This window comes from Ursus arctos, unplaced genomic scaffold (genome assembly GCF_023065955.2).
Source record: "Ursus arctos isolate Adak ecotype North America unplaced genomic scaffold, UrsArc2.0 scaffold_1, whole genome shotgun sequence".
NCBI classification, from domain to species: Eukaryota; Metazoa; Chordata; class Mammalia; order Carnivora; family Ursidae; genus Ursus; species Ursus arctos.
Genome location: NW_026622763.1, coordinates 38,661,801 through 38,680,150, shown reverse-complemented (window position 1 = coordinate 38,680,150; position 18,350 = coordinate 38,661,801).

The following is an 18,350-nucleotide window of genomic DNA, read 5'->3' as shown; positions in this document are numbered from 1 at the left end:
GGATAGTCTAAACTCACTTTATGAAATCAATATTACCCTCATATCTTGATACAAAAATTATAGAAAGACACAAGAAACTACAGACCAAAATATCTCATAATTATAGACAGAAAAATTATCAACAAAATTGTAGTAAATCAAATCTAGCAATACAGAAAAATAATAGAACATAATTACCAGCTTGGATTTATCCCAGGACTACAGGTTGCTTGAACCATTTGAACAGCAATTGATGTACTTTATTGTGTTAAGAGAAGGAAGATTCCTTTCCTAAAAAAGGAAATGGTCATAACGTTATGTTAATGAATATGGAAAAGGATACAAAGTCAACATACAAGCATTAATTGTATTTCTATGTACAAGCAATAAACAACTGGAAATTGAAGTTAAAAATGCCATTTTTGTAGCATAAAATACATCACTTAGGAATAAATTTTTAAGAAATATGTTCAATACCATTTCAGTGAAAAGCTATACAAACGTTATTGAAAGAAACTAAGACATAAATAACCAGAAAGCAACACTGTGTTTATGGATCAGAAGACTCAATTTTGACAAAATGTCAATTCTCATCAAAATCCCAGCAAGCTTTTTTCCCCCCACTTTTTAAAAAATATAAATTCAATTAGCCAAGGTATAGTATATCATTAATTTTTGATATAACATTCAATGACTCATTAGTTGAAATGACTCATCATATCACGTGCCCTCTTTAATTCCCATCACTCAGTTACCCCATCCTCCCACCCACCTCCCTTTCTGCAGTCTTCAGTTTGTTTCCCAGAGTCAAGAGTTTCATACGTTTTTTTCTCCCTCAATGATGTCTTCCCATTCTGTTTTCCCTCCCTTCCCCCATTGTCCTCTGCACTATTTCTTATGTTCCACATATGAGTGAAACCATATGATAATTGTGGTTCTCTGATTGATTTATTTCACTTAGCCTAGTACCTTCCAGTTCCATCCATGTCAATGTAAATGGTAGATATTCATCCTTTCTGATGGCTGAATAGTATTCCATTGTATATACGAACCACATCTTCTTCATCTATTCACCCATTGGAGGACATCTCAGTTCCTTCCAGTTTGGCTATTGTGGATGTTGCTACCATGAATATTGGAGTGCAGGTGCCCCTTTTTCACTATATCTTTGGAGTAATTACCCAGTAGTGCAATTGCTGGGTCATAAGGTAGCTCTATTTTTAATGTCCCGAGGAACCTCCGTACTGTTTTCCAGAATGGCGGTAACTGCTTGTGTTTCCACCAACAGTGTAAGAGGGTTCACCTTTGTCCACATCCTCACCAAATTTTGTTGTTCCCTGTCTTGTTAATTTTAGTCATTCTGACTGGTGTAAGGTGGTATCTCATAGTGGTTTTGTTTTGTTTTTGTAGAAATTGACATGCTGATTCCAGAATTTATGTGGAAATAAAAAAAAGTTAGATTACCCCAAACAATTTAAAATATCTCCAAATTTGGAGGATTCACACTACTTGATTTCAAAACTTACCATAAAGTTACACTAAATGAAACAGTGTAGTATTATTAATTTAAGGATAGACAAATCGAATAATGGAACAGAATTGAATCTATAAATAGACCCACATATGCATGGTCAATTGGATTTTGATAAAAGTGCCAAGATAAGTTAATGGGAATGAATGGTCTTTTTAACATGTGAGATTGAAAAACTTCAGATCTAAATGCAAAATAATGAAATTCAACACCTATATCAGATTATATAAAAAAAATAACTCAGGGCACCTGGGTGGCTCAGTCAGTTCAGCGTCCTACTCTTGATTTCAGCTCAGGTCATGACCTCAGGGTCATGAGATTGAGGGCCAGGTCAGGCTCCATGCTGGGCGTGGAGCTTGCTTGAGATTCTCTCTCTCCCTCTCTCCCCCTCTCACCCCACCCTGGTTGCACACTCTCTGACTAAAAAATAAAAAATAAATAAAAACAAAATAAAATAAAGAAATAAAAATTAAAAAAATGGATTATTGATCTAAAATGTAAGATCTAAAGCTAAAATAATTTCTATAAGAAAACATAGAAAAATCTTTCTATCTCATGTTTGGCAGAGATTTCTCAGATGGGACACACACACACACACACACACAAAACATGAATCATGAAAGGAAAATAATTTGAGCATACTGACTATGTGACTTTGAAAAAGTTGCTTGCTTAACATGGCTCTCATTTTTCTTATCTATAAACAGAGATAACAATCCCACTTTCATTAGTTGTGAAGATTAGGTAAAGCATATAGTATCATATAGTAGCTGCTCAAATTAGTGGTGTCTATTTGTAATTACTATTTTTATTAACAGTAATATTAACAGTGACATCTAAAGCAGGATGATGCTCTTGACGAGTTTTCTTGCTTACAAAGGCTTATCTTTTCAGTAGGAAATGCTTGTAAGTATCTAAACAGTTCCTGCAAAAATCAGAAAGAAAATTTATGGTAGAACTTACATTTTTTTCTTCCTTCTTAGGTATAGTCATTTTGGGGGGTGTGGTCACTAGAAAATGAGTCAAAGTGCATTTTAAATCCATTTCTTCCAATCTCTTTTCTTCCTTCCCCCTTACTTTCTCAAATCTATTAAATGGATGGAGTTAGATTGCTTGATACCTCCTTGTTGTTGGTCTAGGAGGATGGATTTATATTGAGTAAATACTAATAGTTAATAAGTCTAACCAACCAAATTATGAGAAATACTAATTTAAATGTGTGTTTTTTTCCTACAAGAAGTCATTTTCTTTTTTTTTCTTTTTTAAAGATTTTATTTATTTATTCGACAGAGACAGAGACAGCCAGCGAGAGAGGGAACACAAGCAGGGGGAGTGGGAGAGGAAGAAGCAGGCTCATAGCGGAGGAGCCTGATGTGGGGCTCGATCCCACAATGCCGGGATCACGCCCTGAGCTGAAGGCAGACGCTTAACCGCTGTGCCACCCAGGCGCCCCAGGAAGTCATTTTCTTTTATGACAACGCCATGAACAACAGCTTGTAAATTTATCTTTGACATGAACATTAAAATGTTTAACCACATAGCATGATATTAGAAATTGACTTTTAGAAAAAATATTTTTGCTTTTTGTTGTATCTCCCGTTTTAAGCCATTGGTGAACACTTTGCCAGATCAGTGACCCAATCTTTCTTTTCTTCAGTGATTAAAGAGCCTAGTGGATTAACAGCATTTTTATTTTGGCTCCTTGTTGATTATGACTCTAACAAGTGAACAGAAGGGCTTATTTGTTAGAAATTCTGGTGAACAGCTTGCTGCAGGTTTAGTCAAAATAAGTTTTTATTCAGACCAAGCTTGTCTTTCCTGGTATATAAGGTGACAATAGGTAGAGGGCTTCATGGGATCTTGTAGGTGAGTCTAAACTAAAAGAAGACATATTATTTTTAGGGTTCCTAGAAGGTCCTTGCTTGAAGACTTTGCAGGTTTGCTGATGTCTTATGGGGAACTGATTGATTTTTGTAATCGTCTATCTATCCCTTACAAACATGTCAAAATATAGCATGAAAAATTTATGATTTGCTATTTAAAGTGATTATTTGAAAGATTTTGTATCATAGTCTTATTTTTAATGATTATATTCAATGTTTAGAGAGAGAATTAGATTTGAACATATTTAGTGTTCATAGTATCATTACGACTATAACAAATTGCTAACGGTAGAACAAGGGGATATGTAAGTGTGATTATAAAGGTTCAAAAGAACTTAATACTTAGGTTTTTATCACTTACACTTTCAGATAATTGAAAACTAGGGGAAGTTTCATAAGACCACAAAGACAGTGGGCCGTTCCCTCAAATATGAGGGCAGTTTTTCTTAAAAAAGTTCAAGACGACTTCCTCTTACCTTTTGAAGGTCACTATTACTTTATGGCAGGACTGACTTTGCCCTGCTCCCCCACCTCAGGATGTTTGGCAATGTCCAGAGGATATTTCTGTGTTGTCACAACAGTGCAGAGAGGTTTGCTACTGTTAACTTGATTATCTATAAAGTTATCTAGACAACTTCCCTTTAGGTTGTTCCAAAAGTTGTTTTTCCATAGGCAGGGAAAATGAAGTAGATTGTCCCATGATTTTGTATCATGAATGGAAGTCTTATGTGATATATGTATATATATCAAGTACCAACACTTTAGATGCATTGGGTTTAATCTTTATCATAATAAAGTAGGTATTATTGTGCCACATACACATGGAGGAAGTGAACAGAGGTTAAGACAATGTCAAGGTTATCTGACCAGGTAGTGCCCCTGGCATTTTGAATGTAGGTGTTTTGACTCCTATCATACCCTATCTCACTGTACCCTTCTACCAACTGTTTTGCATAAATAAAACAAATGGTTCTAAAACTATAATTGTAAAAGATGATTATGAGTTTTAAAAAGTTTTATGTGCCTGGTTGCAAAGTAAGGATATGGACTATATCTACTATGTATCCTTGCTCCTATTTTTCAAGTTAGTATTTAAAGATCAGTGAACCTTTGGAAAATGCGGGAGATTTTCTCATTATTTTAACTTGGTAAATAATGGCAAAGAACACATGTTTGTTTATCTTGACTGTTTTTATAATTTAAATTCAATTAGCCAACACGTAGATGATTAGTTTCAGATGTAGAGTTCATTAATTCATCAGTTGCATATAACACCAAGTGCTCATCACATCATGTGCCCTCTTTAATGCCCCTCACCCAGTTACCCCATCCCCCCACCCCCAACCCCTCCAGCAACCCTCAGTTTCTTTCCCATAGTTAAGAGTCTCTCTCTTATGGTTTGTCTCCCTCTCTGATTTCTTCCCATTCTGCTTTCCCTCCCTTCCCCTATGATCTTCTGCACTATTTCTTCTATTCCTCAAATGCATGAAACCATATGATAATTTTGTTTCTCTGATTGACTTATTTTGCTCAGCAAAATACCCTCCAGTTCCATCCACATTGATGTAAATGGTAAGATTTCATCCTTTCTGATGGCTGAGTAGTATTCCATTGTATATGTACACATACACACACACACACACACACACACACACACCTTCTTTATCCATTCATCCATCGATGGACATCTCAGCTCTTTCCATAGTTTGGCTATTGCGGACAGTGCTGCCATAAACATTGGGGTGCAGTTGCCTCTTTGGATCACTACATTTGTATCTTTGGGGTAAATACCTAGTAGTGCAATTTCTGGGTCGTAGGGTAGCTCTATTTGTAATTTCTTGAGGAAACTCCATATTGTTTTCCAGCATGGCTGTACCAGCTTGCATTCCCACCCACAGTGTTAGAGGGTTCCCCTTCCTTTCTCCACACTCTCACCAACATTTGTTGTTTCCTGACTTGTTAATTTTAGCCATTCTGACTGGTGTGAGGTAGTATCTCATTGTGGTTTTGATTCGTATTTCCCTGATGCCAAGGAGGACTGTTAATGCAAGTGGTAATGTGCTTTTAACTTCAAATTCCAATTGTTCATTGCTTGTATATAGGAAACTGATTGACTTTTGTATGTTTACCTTGTGTCCCGCAATCTTGCTATTATTGCTTATTAGTTCCAGGACTTTTTTCATCAATTATTTCAGAGTTTCTATATAGACAATTATGTAATCTATAAGCAAAAAGAGTTTGATTTCTTTCTTCCCAATCTCTAAACCTTTGATTTTATTTTCTTGTCTTATTGCATTAGCTAGGACTTCCAGTATGATGTTGAAAAGCAGTTAGTTAGAAAGTTTCAAGTTTCTCACCATTGTTGTGTTTTTGCTGTAGACTTTTTTTTTTAATAGATGTTCTTTATCAAGTTGAGGATGTTCCCTTCTATTCCTGGTTTGGTGAGAGTTTTTATCATGAATGGATGTTGGATTTTGTGAAATGCATTTTCTAATTCTGCTGATATGACCATGTAGTTTTTCTTCTTTAGTCTATTGATGTGATTACATTAATTGATTTTAAAATGTTGAGCCAGATTTGTATACCTGGAATAAATCCCATTTGGTTGTGGTATATAATTCTTTCTAGACATTGTTGGATTTATTTGCTAATATTTTATTGAGGACTATTGCACCAGTGTTTATAAGAGATATTGGCCTATAGTTTTTTTGTAATGTCTTTGTCTGAGTTTGGTATTAAGGTAATGCTGGCCTCCCTGGTGCTTTTTGTTTTAGAAGGCTATTAATTATTTATTCAATTTCTTTAATAGATATAGATTGCCAGATTACCTAATTCTTCCTGTGTGAGCTTTGGAAGATTTTGTCTTTCAAGGAATTGTTCATTTTGACTAGGTTACAAATTTCTGGGCATAACAATGTTTGTAGTATTCTCTTATTATTCTTTTAATGACCATATGATTTATACTGATGTGCCTTTCTTATTTCTGATGTTACTAATTTGTGTCATCTCTTTTTTTCTTAGTTAGCCTTGCTAGAAGTTTATCAATTTTATCAATCTTTTGAAAGCATCAGATTTTTGCTTTGTTGATTTTTCTCTAATGATTTCTGCTTTCAACTTCATTAAATTCTGTTCTAATTTTAATTCCTCCTTCCTTCCTTCCTTCCTTCCTTCCTTCCTTCCTTCCTCCTTTTTCTTCTTCTTCTTCTTCTTCTTCTTCTTCTTCTTCTTCTTCTTCTTCTTCTTCTTCTTTTTCTTCTTTCTTTCTTTCTTTCTTTCTTTCTTTCTTTCTTTCTTCTCTCTCTCTCTCCTGCTTACTTTGATTTTAATCTGCTCTTATTTTTTCTAGTTCCCTCAGGTGGAATCTTAGATTACTGATTTTATATCTTTCTTCTTTTCTCATAAATTCATTCAATGCTAAAAATTTTCCCTCTAAGTACTCCTTTTTCTTCATCCTACAAATTTTGATAGGTTATATTTTCATTTTCATTTAATTAAAAATATTTTAGAATTTATCTTGAGATTTCTTCTTTTACTTATGTACTACTTAGATGTGTATTATTTAATTTGCAAATATCTGGGGACTTGCCAACTGTCTTTCTGTTATTGATTTCCAGTTTAATTCTATTGTGGTCAGAGAACAGACATTGTATAATTTCTATTTTTTAAAATTTGTTAACGTGTGTCTTATGGCCCAGAATGTGTTCTATCTTGGTGTGTATTCTGATTTTCACTGTGAAAATCTGCTAGAATTCCTGCAGATAAAACTCAGAGAAGTGTGGTCATCCCTTGCCGTGACTGGGACTTTTTGGAGTTTTTAACTCTCAGAGTTGTCCATGCTTAGCTTCTAGTAATTTGTCGATTACAGTTCAGATTTTTCTACAGTGATACTGGTTCCCATAGAGTTTTCTTCTTGTGGGTTTCTGCTTTCACAAGTAGTGGTTCTTTGTATCCATCTGTCTGTCTCTCCAATTTTAGGGGTAGAAGTTTGCCCTGTGATCTCACTTCTTTACTAGATCCAAGAGGAGTAGTTGATCTTCAGTCTGTTTAATTTTTTTACTTGTTGATATTGTGGAGTGCTGACTTCTAAGTTCCCTACATGTCGGACCAGAAACTGGAAATTGGGAGGTTTTCTTTAAGGAAGGATTCCAACTAATAAGTGTGGGAAAATGATAAAATCAGGATATCATCTTTTTACCATCCCTAATTAAAAATTATATCTAGGGAATGATCATCAATAAGTGCTAAAACAGATGAAAAGCCAGCAGGAATTTTTAAATGGTTAATTCAGGATAACACCCTGATCAATCTTTTTTTTTTTAAGATTTTATTTATTTACTTGAGAGAGAGTGAGAGTGAAAGAGAGAGAGAGAGAGCACAAGCAGGGGAAGTGAGAGGGAGAAGCAGACTCCCTGCTGAGCAGAGAGCCCAACAGGGGGCTCATCCCAGGACCCTGGGATCATGACCTGAGCCAAAGGCAGATGCTTAATCAACTGAGCCACCCAGGCCCCACACCCTGATCCACCTTAACAGCCAAAACACTATGCACAATAGAAAGTACACATCACCACTTGTGAGGTAATCTTGCCAAAATATTGAACATTATTTTTATCAAGCCTCAAGACCTCATCTCATAGGAGAGAAGATAGAGAGATGACAACAAAGGTATCCCATCAGCAAAAGCCAGGGTATGAAAAATTCTACTGAGAAAACTCTGCTTCTTAAGCAAGTGCGTTGGGGGAAAAAAGAAAGGAAGTAAGGGGATGGGGGGAGACAAAGATTCCGAAAAGACCTAATAGCTTTTGCACTCCGTGCAAGTATCAACTATAAACAATAAATTATGAGACAATAGGGAAAATTTGGATGTTAATTGGATATTAGACAATGTTGAGACTTTATTGTGATAATTGCACTGCCACTAGGTGTGGGAAAAAAAACCTTTGTTTTTTAGAGGCATATGTTGAAGTATTTATTATTGAAATGAAATTATGACTGAGATTTGTTGATCATAATCCATAAAGGTAGGAGAGAAGAATAGGAAAGTATCATAGAGTTTATTTAGCAAAATATCTTCATTTTGTTGATAAAGGGACAAATTCAGAGGGGCTAAGGACCTTTTCATTGAAATCAAGTTCAGGTAATAGCTAAACTGAAACTGAAATTAATTGCTGATTTTTATTCTAGTACTTGAAAATAGAATGTTTTAAATATCCATAATCTCAATTGCATTGACTTAACAAAACAAAAATTTAGAAAAATAAAAATCTGTAGCTGAACAATAATAAAATTTTAAGCAATTGCATTATGAACTAATGGCATTTTACTTAAATTGGATGAAATGAATACTATAAAAGACCTAAACTTTTCTTTCCTTTTATTATCTGTTTCTTCCCAGGGAACAATATTTCTACAAAAGGTACCATTTTAGTGTTGCCCCATTTATATTTAGACCACTTATCATATCGCGAGTATCCCATAATCCCTTACTGTGGTTTTTCACTAATCTAACTTTGTTCCAATTACTTCATAACTTGAGTTTCCCAGTTTCTTGAAAGTGACTAGCTAATGTGATAAAGTCATTTCTGTGAGATGTTAGTGGATGATAACAAATTGGTGGATGTGGATGCGTCATCTCTTGAAATACCTGTGAGACTAATATGGGAATTTAGGCAACCTTGGTAGACTGGTGATGACTGGGATATTTTCAAATGGTGGGTGGGAAACTTCAGTGTTTCTCACATAATATTACATACAGCATGTAATTTTCTAATATTAGGGTTACTCCTAATCCCACTCCAATATTTAGGTATTGCTCAGTATTTCCTTTTTAAAAATATATTTATTTTTGTGTTAGTATAGTTGACACACAACGTTACATTAGTTTCAGGTGTACAACTTAGCGATTTGACAAGTTTACACATTATGCTATGTTCACCACAAGTATAGCTACCATCTGTCCCATTACATCATTACGATATCATTGACTGTGCTCCTTATGCTCTGCTTTTTATTCCCGTGACTTACTCATTTCATAATTGGAAGCCTGTATCTCCTTTTCCCCTTCACCCATTGTGTCCAACCCCCTACTTCTCTGGCAACCATAAGTTTGTTCTTCATATTTATAGTTCGGATTCTGCTCTTTGTTTATTCATTTTTTTAAGATTTCGTTTATTAAAAAAACACAAAAAAATCCATTTATGAGTGGAATTATATGGTATTTTTCTTTCTCAGTCTGACTTATTTTACTTAGCATGATACCCTCTAGGTCCATCCATGTTGTCTCAAATATTTCTAATTTTAAGGGGAAGAAATAATATGGCTCAAACGAGCCATGATTATATTGGTGTGCTGTAATTTAGTTCCTTTTGCTATCCATCAAAAACTGTTAAGAATAACTCTTGGTTAGTTTCCTTTAAAGTAGCTGCCACAATATCTCCCATTATTTTTTTTAATTCAAATTTACAATATATTTGCCAACATAACTTTCTACAACCAGTTAAAAGTACAAATAAAATGTTACACTTACCATTACCATTCAGAAAGTTTTTATTTTTCAAATAAGTGAGAAAGGAAGAAACAAAGTTGTATAAGAAAAGGCTTAACTGCTTTTTCACTAAAAATTTTGTTATTTTTAAAATTTATAAGAACTTTAGAAAAATATGAATTAAATTCTCTTCAGTTGAGAAAAAACTGAATTCTCTTTTACATCACTTTTTGTTTGTTTTCATTTTTCTTTTTCACCATTCCTTTCCCTCTTTTACTGTAAGCTGGGATGAATTTTGAGATGACAGGCCAGATTGTTTTGTTATGTCACTTTTGTTCTAGATTACACCATCTTGCTGCCCATTTAGGAAAATAGTTAATATAGAACTCCAAAAGAAAATTCTAGAATTAGAATGTATCTCAAAATAAAACATTCTTTCTGTGGGAGACCAAAAGTTAACTTTAAGTTAATTTCTGAACGTTGGCTTGAAGTTAGACACCAGTTGGCTTCAATTTAATTTCTTCTCATCAGGGAACAAAATTTTGAGAATTTATTTAAGCTAAAAACCAAACAAACAACCCAGATATTAAAGGAGATTTTAGATGAAAAAGGACACAGAATTCAAATTACAATAGTGAAACTTCACACATAAATATGATTGAAAAATATTTAAAGCAACGTGTAAGTAAGATATCATTACTATTGTGCAGATGAGCAGGGTAGGCAGGTAATACAGAGGTTGGTCAAGAGTACCAAGTGTAACTGAAGAGATCTGGGTTTGAATTATGACCTGCAATTTATGTTCTTTAAGACAGGATGAATCAACCACTTGGATTACTCAGTTTCCTTACATTAATAATCAGAGGAGTGCTGAAGTCTACTCACCGTGGCTTGCAAAAGCCAATTGTTAAATTTTTAGGAATTTGGAAATCTAATTATTAAAATTGTCATTATTAAAAAATTAAATTATATAAACTTTTAATTAAATAAATTATGTTAAACCCAAAGGTAACATATATTCAAAACTCAAGACTTCCTAATTATTTTGCTACATTTTAGTATTATATATGTTTTTGAAATTATTTATGTCAATGATACTTATAGGGTGGAAATAATACATAATAGTATATGCTTTACACAAGTTGACAGCCATATAAATTAGATTTTATCATTTTGTTGATTTCTAGAAATAAGATAGTGATGGTGAATGTTAATATTGTGGATTAAATCTATAAGAATATCGTGTTTGTACCTGCTACCTTGTGAATGGCACAAAAACCCGAGGATATATTCTTCTAGTATTTGAAAACAATTATCCAATTCAGCAAAATAGTCACTTACGCATTGATGAATGAATGAAATCCAACATATACCTTTTTTTCATTTTTATCTTACTCATTAACCTCAATAAAATATCAATTACATTCATGTCAGAACTACACTTGTTTCTCAGTTGCAATCATAGGTTGGCTACAGATAAAGAGATGGATAAAAATCAATGAAAACATTCTGTGGGAATCAGTTGATTATAAGGTATTTACAATAAAAATTATTTTATATTTTATCACTATTAAAGCATGATAAAATACTTAGAACGTCAGCATGATAATATCTGCGGCATAGATGGTGGTTGCTGATGTTACCTTTAGTGAGTTACTTTTAACGTAGTGAAGGAGAAACTGAGAAGAGTAGTTAGTTGGGTTCATCAGGGAAAGCTTTAGAGTAGGTACGCTTTGGAGTAGACTCTGAAGAAGCGGAGTTATGAATTAAGATAGACTAAGGCTAATAGCTAAAATGAAGAGAATTCACTGATGTTCAGTTTTGTCTTTAATTATTGTGCTTGTTATTTTCAGCTTAAACAGGCTGGTTTCTTGTAGTAGAACCACAGGGAGCTTTTTAAACATAGATTCTTGGACTTCAGAGCCAATCTACTAATTAAAATCTCCAAGGATTAGAAACACAGACCTAGTAATCCTGGGGCCACCAGTCCAGCTACACCTGAAGACGGGGATTGGAAGCCCCTGGAGAACAGGGAAGGGGACCCTGAGTTCTGGATTCAAATTCTGCTTCTGCTTTCTCCCAGTGCTGTGAACTTAGGCAAGTTGCTTGACCTCTCCAGACTTTGGTTATTCCAGTTCTAAAGTGGGAGCAATGAAAAAACAGTAATAAAGTTGCAATGTATAAGAAGACAGATGATATTCAGTATTGCTAAAAGAGAGAAATATCCTTATGTACCCATAGTCTACCAAATTCTGTCAGCATATCTATTGTTGTTTGAGCCATTCTTATCTCAATCCTTCTCTTTTCCCTGTGAATGAAATTTGCCACATACAAATGCTAATATTTTTAAAAATTGATTTTATTTGTATTAATTCTGTGAGAAAAATTGCTATTTCCTATTGGACAAATTACTGACTATATTTCGAATTTAAAACGATCAATAGGACAAGTTTTATTAATAAATTACAAAGACTAAGCTTTTGTTTATTATAACTAAATTCTATTTTTGTTTCAAATTCGCCTTCGGTATTTAAGTCTCATATGGTTATTATGTACTGGGATTTGTATTCAAATGTATTAAAGGTATATTCAATTCTAAATTGTATTAAGTCGGTTAGCCATCTGTTACAGAGAAAGTTACCAAGTGCTTAAAATTAAACTTGACAAATATTTCATAAAAAATATGTGTGAAAAAAGTTATTTGTGAATCGGATTGGCTTGCATTGAAATATTTTTTCTTTTCAGCCACAAGATGGTGCTTTTGCACTCTGCATCTCCATTGAGAAAATAAAATATCTTTAAAATGGTTGACAACAGACTTTAATTTTATAAGAATCATTAGAGTTCAAAGCGCTTGCTATCATTTCCAAAAAACATTCCTCACTACACCCTTGGGTAAGAAATGTTAATATGAAGGTGAAAATGAAAAGCATTTTTTTAATCCTTTGGGACAATTCATTTTATCTCTTTTTAAGCAGGGTTGTGACTCTCAGAGTGTGTTTGTTATTTCTGTTCATAACTGAGGGAAGTCCTTCCCGATATATTACTGTATAATCCCCGACATATCATAGACCCATTTATTAAGATGCCCAAACTGGAGCTTGTGAAATGCTAGTCACAGTATGTGGTTCTGTCAATGTGGTTGAGTCTGAAAGTGAGAAGGTAAAAAGAGAGTCCTCTAAAAATGGATGTCATGTGCTTTGTATCCAAGATGCCTTGCTTTCTTCTTCATATATGCCATTGTTTCATTCTTTTGTTTTTTTATCCTCAAAGGACTTCTTGGCTTGTACCATACTGAGTTCATTCCTTCCACAAGACAGTCATGGACTTCTTAAACTTGGGAGTTAAAGAGCCTGTAAATACTTTTCATTCAAACTCTTAACCAAAGAAGGCATTCTTCGTGTATCGTCTCTTGATTAGTCCAGTGGTTGTCCCCTCAGGAAGAAGCTTCCTGTGATAGCTTTTTCTTCCCCCTTTTTGTCAAACGCTCTGCTCATTTTTTTTTTTTAATCTGCTAAACCTGTGTCAGACTATGCTGCCTTAAGAGAGTTTCCTACAGATCAAATACCTCATAGTTTTACCATATCTTGCCTTTTAAAATGTAAGCCACTAAAGCACATGGTGTTTGAAGAAAGAATCATCATTTACCTGCCTGGTAGAGTTTTTGGAGGTATTCCATCCCACATTTTTTCGTGAAGTTTGAAGGAAAAATTATAAAATACATTCAGAGTTTTCACCTAGGACTAGGTTTCACCTAACTTCAAATTTCAATCTCAAACTGATTCGATGTTTCTTTTTCTACCTGCTAGACTTTTGCAGGATCCCAACAGCAGTACGCGATTATGAATGTTGTCTCTGGGAAGCATAGTCTTTTTTTTCCATTCAGTAATCATTATTTTATATTTTTAAGTATTTATGTATTCATTTCAGAGAAAGAGAGACAGAGAGAAGGAGGGGCAGGGGGAGAGGGAGACAAGCAGACTCCCCACCAAATATGGAGCCCTACGTGGGGCCTGATCGCAGGACCCTGAGATCATGACCTGAGTTGAAATCAGGAGACAGATGCTTAACCGACTGAGCCACCCAGGCACCCCCATTATTTTATATTTTTAAATAAAAATGTTCACTAAATTGATAAACTCTTGCATAGCCTTTCTGTGTGAATGGGGCTATAGGTTGAAGGGGAGTGAAGCAGCGGGAAGGCAAGAAGGAGGATGTTTCGTTTCCTAATTTGCATGGAAGCAGCAAGGAGACACCTGCATAAAGGACTCACCTCTGTAAGTGATTCCCTGTCTTATGCAGCTATTTAAAGTCTTCCAAAGTCTCCAAAACAATTTCATTTGACCTTTTGTTAAAAACCGCCTCTACTAAGCAACTGATTCTCCTGTTCCCAAGGGTGGAGAGTTGAGACAGGCTTTTCTGTTGCTGTATATTAAAATTATATCGAACCATGTGGTTCCTGTGTGGTACCAAAACATCCTTAGTAATTGGAGAAGTCACAGTTACAATTCCTGACTCAAGAGTATGCTACCTTGCTGTGATTGCCATCATCTTGAGTGACATGAATTCTTGAATTCTTTACTCCTAAGATTGAACAATCAGAGCACTTCCTTTTGTGAAAAAGGGATGTTTTAGGGGGAAGTTAGTAAAGGAAACTTGACTTGTGATCTCCACCCATCTCCGGTTAATAATGTCTAAAGTGCATCAACTACTTAAGGCAACATGTCAATGAGTTACCGGTATGCTTCTGTGTCTACCTGCTTGAGGGGACAAAAGGACTATTTGGCACACATTGCTGAGGTAAAAATAATTCAGAGGACTTTTCTAGGTCTCCCACGCCATCTTTCTGTTAAAATTGAGAAGGACATATCTGCCATGCTGTAAAACACATTTTTATGGATGTCACATTATATTTGTATGGGAAAGTATCCTACATTCTTCTCCTCATGAATATATAAGTGCTTTGATATGAGGGTGAGAGAGTGATTCTGAGTATGGTCGTCAGTGTGCACACAGTCTGTATCATAACTATACTTGCCTTTTTCTTTTTACCCTCAAGTTACTTCAAGTGGCCCAGTTCACAGTTTGCATAATTTAAGGATGCCTACTATCTAGGAAGACATTGAACTACATTTCTTATCCAACTTAGCGCACGAAAGAAGTAACATTTCCAGGTAGTCCTTCCCGTACATCTCTAACTTCAGGAGATTACCCAATGATCAGTCATTTAGTTCTCAAGCATTATCACCTGACCAAAATTAGTAATAGTACCAAAGGAAGAGGACAAGCAACACCTGTGAAATCTCTTGTCTTGCCAGGGATGGGAGTAGATAAGAAGCTGCCCTTGCGTTTTGAAGCCACAGACAGGATTGAAATCATGCCAAACAAGGTAGGTCAGTATCTTGAAATAATCCAGCACTTAGGCATATAAGTGTGGTCCCAGGATTCAGGTCAAAGGTAAGGAATCGCTGGCTCAAGAATTTGGGGGTGAGATGGGGAAGGCAGGAGAGCTGGGGAGGTCTATAGACAGGAGAGCATAACATTGATGTCTCACTATCTGACTGGGGTGTCTTTCCAGTCCTACGTAAAAATGTAGCCCTTGGTAGCTTTTATATAATGAATTGTGACCATTGACAGCAATTCAAACTGCAATTTCTTCTAACATCTGACTGAGTTTGTTAGAGGATAATTATTTACCGTCCTGATGAGTCCAGGCGGTCCGCTAATTAATTCTTCAACGGGATGCTTGCCATCCTTGTTGTTCCTTCATACTGCATACTGAGGGTTGTGCATAACTGGGATTGGCACAGGGCCTACCGTAATGATTATACATGTTGAACACTTGGTGCCAAGTGCTGTTTAATTCAGTTTCCCTGAGGTCAGGGAGGGAGGGCTTCTGCTGTGCCATGTATTTACAATTTTTAGAAAAAGAGTAGGTGAAAACGTGGTTTCACATTGGGCAGTTTTAAAGATTCCTAGCCTGGTGAATATTGGAAAATAAATAGGACTAGGTACAAATGTACTACAAATCTGTAAATTGAGGTTAAATGCATCGATTGGATGGAGAATTTGGTCGCATATTAACATTTTTATCAGTAAACATAATCACAAGACTTGAGAAGTGCAAGGTCATAGCACCTTGCTAGTGTTGAAAATAAATAAGAAATCAAGTTAACATATTTTAAGCAAGTCTGTCTTACAAGATGGGGCTGGAAATGATATGAGTCAGATTTGCCTACTAGCCTGAATTAATTAAAATATGTTTAATTGATACGGATTGTTGATTAGTTATGTTTTCTTGTACTTTCTGTGAGAAAACTCAAGCCTGGAGATATATTTTTTCAGTTTCATTTTCTATACACTGCCTTTTTAAAAATTCCAACTTATATTATTTTATATTAAACTGCATTGGGGGATGCAAGCTCTGAGCAATATTTCACTTAGGACAGACACCCAATTAAGTTGACCTTGTCATTAAGAGAATCATGTGTTTCATTGCTGAATTTAAAGCTTTGATAATCATTTTAATGGTGCTTCAACATGACCAGAAATCTCTAGCAATAGGGATTACAAATTCTCACATTTCCCCAGGCAAATAAAGGACAAGACAGGCCACCTAGTCATGTTCCAAAAGGCTTTTTCCCTTCTTTATCTGATAAGTATTTATGGCAGACAAGCTACCTCTAGGCTTTATCGATGATGATGATAAACTGAGAAGGAATGACAGCCGAAGGAGAGAGAAAAACATGAGGGTGAGCACAAACCATCTACTGTGGTGTCAGTGTGCATCAGAGAGTGTCCCAAAACATCCTCAGGAATGTGGGGGTGGGGAGGGGAGGATCGGTATGTGGACTGACTCACCAACAACCATTGAGTTTTAAAATTCCAGGAAGTTGAAGAAAGCTAAAGAATTCTTGATTTCCACACTTATTTTCTAAAATCTGAGCCATATTATATTTTACATAGTGTTGGGCATTATTGTACCCATCCCGTTTTGGAATGCCATAATTTTCTAACATTACTACAGTAACACGAACATGGGTTATGTAGGAAGTACTAGGATTCAAGCAGTGCCTACCTGCCACAGAACACTAAGTCCTTTGCAGATCCTTGTTTCCCCCTTCTGTGTTCTGTTAGAGTCTAGCGTGACTGTAGAAGTATTAGTCATTGGGTTTTTCTTCAGATGGGAACAATACGGTTTACCTTCTGTAACTAAACCTTGTCTGACCAAGCCTCACCGCCTCATCCTCTAAGGCAGAACCTGGAGTTTTCATTCTATTTCAACTCAAGAATAAGTGAATTTCATCCTGTAGCTTAATCAATATTTAAAAAAAAAAATCACTGTTCTGATCTAGTTTCTGAAAAATCCTGAGAGGGGAACAAGGTACAATGCCTTTCCATTCACATTTCATGCGCAGGGTCATGGAGAGCTCACTGGTGTGCCAAAGTGGGTTTTTTGTTGCTCCTCATTCCTAGGAACTATAGGCACTGTGACTTATGAACCCTATTTAATATGTATAATCTCTTTATCCCAGGCCCAATCAAAATCCAGTTTACCTTGTTCAGTGGAAATTTGTGGCTCTTAATTACAGACTGCCCAAGAGAAGTAGGTTAGCAAGCTACTTAAGAGAGAGGCACGTGCCCCTGCTATTTCTCTTTTCTTAACTGGATACTTTTGAGTCTTCCTTGCTCTTTTTAAAGAAACATCTTCCACCCATATGCTAACAGCATAATCCTCTCTATTAACCACCCTACAATATGCTATGTTGAAATTCCTCTTCACAGGTACCAACAGTAATTGCAACAAACATTATCCTTACCCAATGTGCTCCTCTACCTTGAGAGTTTTACCTGTGTGTTGAGTGAATCTTTAATCATCACATTACAACACTATACTATATATTTCATATTATATTAACAATTTAGTAATAATATAGTCGTAATATTGTTAACATAGTGTATTAAAAACTAGTATATTTATATAGCTGAGTACAAACTAGTATCTAGTATATTATAAAATAGTACCATTTACATTATATTGTACCATATACACAACATAGAGAAAACAAAGAGCATGATATAAGAGAGTAAATATAAATATAAACACAAGGCTGATTGTTTTCCTTTCAAACTTAATTGACCTTCTTGTACAATACCCTGAGGTTCACACATCACCTTTGCTGAATGCTGCCTTATTCTAGCAGAGAACATTAATGGAATTGTTACTACAACAAAAACATAATTTAAAATTATTTTCTATCTGTCTATAGGACATATATTATGTGACTTACTGATTGATTCTTGGACTTCACTTAGCAGTCCTTAAGATAATATTGAAAGTGATTTGCATCTCCTGATGGGGTTCTTGTGAGGTACTGAATAGAATATCTTGAGTAGTAATGGAAAATGGCTTGAGATTAAAAATTTGCTCTGAAAAGATTTAAATGTAAGTAATTTACAAGTGGCTGATTGTGAC